The sequence below is a fragment of the Filicampus tigris genome, chromosome 19 (genome assembly GCF_054856515.1).
Source record: "Filicampus tigris isolate MCC_2025a chromosome 19, RoL_Ftig_1.0, whole genome shotgun sequence".
NCBI lineage: Eukaryota > Metazoa > Chordata > Actinopteri > Syngnathiformes > Syngnathidae > Filicampus > Filicampus tigris.
The window spans coordinates 15,234,465-15,240,000 of NC_141235.1; the positions used below are offsets into that span (position 1 = coordinate 15,234,465).

Here is a 5,536-nt window from a genome sequence, read left to right on the forward strand (position 1 = left end):
AGAGCAGTTGATAATATTTAAAATCTGTTCCTCAAAAAAAAAACATAAAATGTATTTAAAAGAGATGTGGGAATTGGATCTAGAAGGCAGGTTTGTTGGGAAAAAATTCGACCAAGTGTCCAGGGCAAAACTTTCCAGTGTTTCCTCAGGCAAAAATGACTGTCCAGGTTTATTGACACTTCCGTTTTGACGGAGTAAAAGACTGGATCTTTTGTCATTGATTTTACTTCTTAAGTTGTCTGCAAAGTCCTCACAGAGAACGTCTGTTGGTCTATGTGGGGACTTATTAAAATTGGAGCTGGTTAACATTGCAATTCCATTGGCTCACGGGTGGGTCCACGAGTGGGTTTTTGCATCGTGCCCGCGGGACATTCGCTATATACAGAACTTCAAAGCATTCTCGGGCATGATATATATGGTTACAAAAGTGAGTGTCCGCAGATTCGAATGATACCAAACATTATAAGATACAATCATATCTGCAGGCTCGGCGAGCATTTAAATCAAAACAATCGCTAAAACACAAAAAATATGAACTCATCATTTCAGCCTCAAATGTCCGACACAATTTCATAATTCATCAGAAATTATCATATTACATCTACAAGGGTCCAGTAAAGGTATTCCAGTAATATAGTTAGTCCACAACAAGCCTGACATCTATAAAGCCACATTATTAGCTGCTCTAACTGTTGCATGTTGCTATCAGATACGCATATTTTGTACATATTTTCCATCATAGATTGAGTTAGCTTTGACGATTTAGCCACACGAGATTTCAAAACATGATTTTAGATTCCTGTTAAAATTATCAATAGTAAAATCACAGGGTGCAGGTAAAATGTCAGCAGGAGTGCTCTTTAAAATCTCGATAAAATTTGCAGCCACCGCAGAAGATAGGTAGCGTTTCCTCAGTGTTCTCATCGGGGCTGCCTGATGATTAAAACTGGTGATGTTAAAATACAGAGAGAAGTGGTCTGACACAGCCAGGTCAACAACAGCGGACACACCAACGGACAGGGAGTAAGTTGCTCTTGTGTGATGCAAACTCAACACAGGAAGGCCTGAGCCCGGATTCGAATCCTTGCCCTTGCCCACTGTGCCACACGCATTCTGAACAGGACATTCAAGATTTTATTTGTTGACTTGAGCACACTTCTGGAGAGCTTGCGTAGAGCAAAACCACCATGGCCCACGGATATGAGCAAACTTACTCTTAAATGGATGTTCAAATCACATGACGACAGACTTCTTTCACACATTTAACCGGCGATTGTGAAATGCACCAATAGAGACAAATGAAAACACAATAAAAACAGACACAGGTCAGGGATGAAAGTGTGCTATAAGTAATCACAACAAAATTGCAATGTGGCAACACAAAATAAAAATTAATTAGTTCACTACAAAAATATATTCTAGGCAGACTAAAATATCCAGTATTTTGCAACAAATTACCAAAATATTATTGTACAACCTAAATAGAAGTTTACCCCACTTAGAAAAGGCCCAAAAGGTACAAATCAAATCACACATTGTATACATTAAACAAGATTGCACTACAATATCTTTAAAATCACATTTGTGAATTACAATATACAAGAACAGAACTTCGCAACCCCATAGAAAATTATTGCCCCTTCTAAGTACAACACTGCTAATTGCATTCAAGCTGTGTCAATGTGACATTTGACAAAGCTTGCAATGAAGTGGACAGGAGGGGAGAGAGTTACAGGTAAGTGAGCATGTGTGGTGGTACTGAATGATTAAAAAATAAAATAAGAATAAAAAAAAATAAGAATAAAAAAAATAACTAAACATTCATGGAGGTTGAGATCCATGAAATGCACGGCCATCATTTTTGTCATTCACCAATTCAAGACAGATTAAGAAAATAAAAACAGACGAATGATACATTTTCTAAAACTTCGTACATCAAAATTATTACAAGGTACCAGTATAAGAAATTTTAAAATGCAACCATTACCTAACACAAAAAATGAATGCATTTAAGTTAACGTGTACTAGCTGCCACTGATTAAGGCGTTGACTCCTAATTAAAGTGGAAGTCAACCCCAATTTTTTTTTTTCCAAGAAAATGTTTTATTCAGGTTCACTAGATGAAACAAGGCATTCTGATTAATTTTGCGTTTGTGGAATCTGATTTTAGCAGAAAAATCCACCCATTTTTAGCCACCTCAGAGGGCAGCCATTTTGTCACTTCTACTGACTGAAAATGACATCACAGGTGCTCGGTGCTCAAGTAACAAACAATCACAGCTCACCGGTTTTATGAAGCTGGGCCATGATTGGGTGTTACCTGAGACCTGAGCAACTGTGATGTCATTTTCGGTCGACAGAAGTGACAAAATGGTCACCCCCCCTAAGATGGCTAAAAACGGGTGGATTTTGCTGCTTAAATCATATTCTACAAAAGCAATATTAATCAGAATGTCCTGTTTCAACTAGTGGGCCTGCATAAACACATTCTTGTTTGGGTTGACTTATACTTTAAAGGAGATGTCTGCATTTTTCACAGTTTAAAAGAGTTTGTAGGTGTCATTAATGTGTGTGACTTGCTTTTGTCAACAACACCCTCTTTTACAACCCAGCTGAAATCAGCCTTTTGTGAGAAGGCACCGTCCTGTCTCTTGCAAATTTATTTACTATTTCACCTTTTTTTTTTGAGTCCAGATAAGGTAATTGAGAGTAAAACAAAGCAAAACCTAAAAGTAAATTTTCTATAATATGCCCCTTTTAAATAAGATTGATTGGTATTCGAATTTGAAAGTCATCATGACTAACAAGGCAAACGGTTTATGAGACACTGGAAACTGATGTTTTCTGTGGGATCAAATCTGGCACTTGAGTTGCAAAAAAACTCCAAAAAATAGCATTCATGGTCATCCCCTACAAGTGGTGGTGCTCCTTCAACTTGTGTCTTGAAAATAAGCGAGCCCTACATTGAAGTGGCATTCCAGTACATTTGGGTATGGTGTAAGAGGGGCCTGAGAATCTTTGGGCTCATCAGTCACAGAGCAAATGTAGTTGTTCTGAACACCAAAGGTCATTGCTGGGAGAAGATTGCCAAATTTTTTGCTGATTGGATGTTCTATAATCTGGAAAAAGAAAGGAAAGTCATACCATTTATTTCTTGCAGGTCTATTATGTGCACACTGGAACACAAAGTCAACTTAGATGTTGGGGTTCAAAACATCTTGGTTACGGAATGTTTGATACTAATTTTGTTTTTGGTATTTTTTTTGACTGGCAGTATTACGAGTACTCACTGGACTGATACCAAGTAACAGATACCGCTAGCAATTTTGATAAAATTTGCTAAAATTTCAATTAAACAAATAAAAGATCATTTTAAAGAAATACCTTTCTTTTATTTTTAACAAAAAACACAACAGTCACTCTGCAATTCAGAGTTAAAGTCCACAATAAAAGACAAACTCAGAGTTGAGGATGAATATAAAGATATAATAACACATTAATAATACAATAAATGAACAACATTGTAAAAATAAAATGAACAACTCCCTCAGTTTTTGTATTTGTTGAAAATAAATTGAAGTGCAAAATAGAACAAGTTCAACTGTTAATTGTTAAGCATGACACGATGACGTTGGAGAATAGGCCACATGAAATAGCTGAAAATGTTTTCATTTTATATAAGTATTTCATAGCAGCTGATATTGATAATTAGTGATTTTTTTAACCTATTCAAAATAAGAAAATATTGAACAGATTAAAGATGAAAGAAAATGCAACTATTCAGAAGAAAAATACCTTTCAAAATATCTGTTAGTAAACACTGTGGTTATGTACAATGTAATGTACGTACTATAATGTGCACCCTCTGCACACTGTCATCAGCAACAAGAGGAGCCTTTTCAGCAAAAGACTGCTGCTTCCCAAGTGCCGGACCAACACACTCAAAAACTATTTTGTCCATCATGCCATCAAACTCTACAACTCCTTACTCAAGTGGGGAAGGAGGAGATAGAGTATTGAGGACAGTAGAGGGGTGTGGGGGGTAGCCATTCATTCCCACTAACACTCACTTGGTCACCCTTTCTTACGGTGCAATAACTCCACTGTGTGCAATAACAATATAACCTTATTTCACATATAGGAACTTATATTTATATTTTTATATTTTCTACACTTATATTTTGTCAACCGAAATTGACATCACAGTTGCTCAAGCCTCAGGTAACGATCAATCATGGCTCAGCTTCACAAAACAGGTGAGCTGCAATTGGTTGTTATTTGAGCCCAGAGCACCTGTGATGTCATTTTCAGTGATAGAAGTGACAAAATGTCCGCCCTCTGAGGTGGCTAAAAATGGGTGGATTTTGCAGCTAAAATCATATTCCACAAATGCAAGATTAATCAGAATGGCTTGTTTCAACTAGTGGGCCTGCATAGAGCTTTGCAAAAAAGAGGACACTTGGCAAATGATACTCAAAGATGCCATAAATGATCAGATCATTAGTCTGATTTAATTTGTTCGCTGGCCCATTGATGGCATAAGATATGTTATTGTTTCACTTTGCCGGAATGTAGGGCTGCCACTAGCGATGTAATGATAAATTGAAAATCGATTTAAAACAATTTAAACTTCTTAAAATATGCATCAATATAAAAAATAAAAGAATCGATATTGTAATTTTGATCACAAAAGTATTTGTAATGATAACAGTCATTAGCCAGTCTATTGTACATTTATTTCTTTTAATGTTTAGTCCTGGCACAAAACACTAATGAGACAAAACTGAAGTTAAACAGGCACAATTATTAGTTAAATGACCTAATAGTCAAGTTTTTTTTTGTACAGTTAAAAAATGTTACTGTTTGTAACAAGGACAAAATGCAGATGCTGAAATAAAAACATCTTTTGGTTTTGAAATAAGTTTAAAAAAATATTTTTAAAAATCGGAAACTGAAAATCGAAACGAATTGGCGCTTAAGTGAATCGTTACATCCGTACCCTTTCATGCATGAATTATGATTTGATGATATGATTTATAATATAAAGATGTTTTTCAGATTATTTAATATAGGCGGAAGCCAATTTTAAATAGTTGTCCACTGTAGTGACCACTGTGGTTGAAAGGGCTAGCTGTCCCTGTCAAATATTTTTAGAATCGATTATTCTATTGATTATTTGATTACTATTTGATTATTTTGCCAAAACGTCCTAAACCATTTTCCGATTCCTGTTTATGAACCAATTATTGTTATTGTTGTTTAGTGATAAAAAACTAAGAACTAAACAATGATTAAGAAATATCACACAAGAGGGATTGATCCACTCACCAGCTTTTTGAAAGCGATTAAGTTACTGATTTCGTTATAGTTTTCCAAAGGAAAAGCAGATGGTTGCAAATGTCTGTTTTTGATCAAACACATACGACAATCAGTCTGCTTTCATGAAGGACTACAGAAATCAGAGAATAATTACTGTTAGGGTAGTTAACCATAGTAACTTTAGTTAACCTAACCACGGTTAACCTTAAAAGTGCTT

The 5,536-nt window shown here is 35.6% G+C and overlaps 1 protein-coding gene across 4 annotated transcripts in view; it reads right to left on the bottom strand.

Annotated features, from left to right (window-relative positions):
- Nucleotides 1-2,418: 2,418 nt before the first annotated feature.
- The window catches only part of llgl2 (LLGL scribble cell polarity complex component 2), a 102,108-nt gene continuing 98,990 nt past the window's right edge, over nt 2,419-5,536 (bottom strand). For all 4 annotated transcript variants that reach the window (XR_015082394.1, XR_015082395.1, XM_086015680.1 and 1 more), the window contains one exon: nt 2,419-3,119. The gene's annotated coding sequence lies outside the window, so the exon portion shown is untranslated. The remainder of the gene's footprint in view (nt 3,120-5,536) is intronic.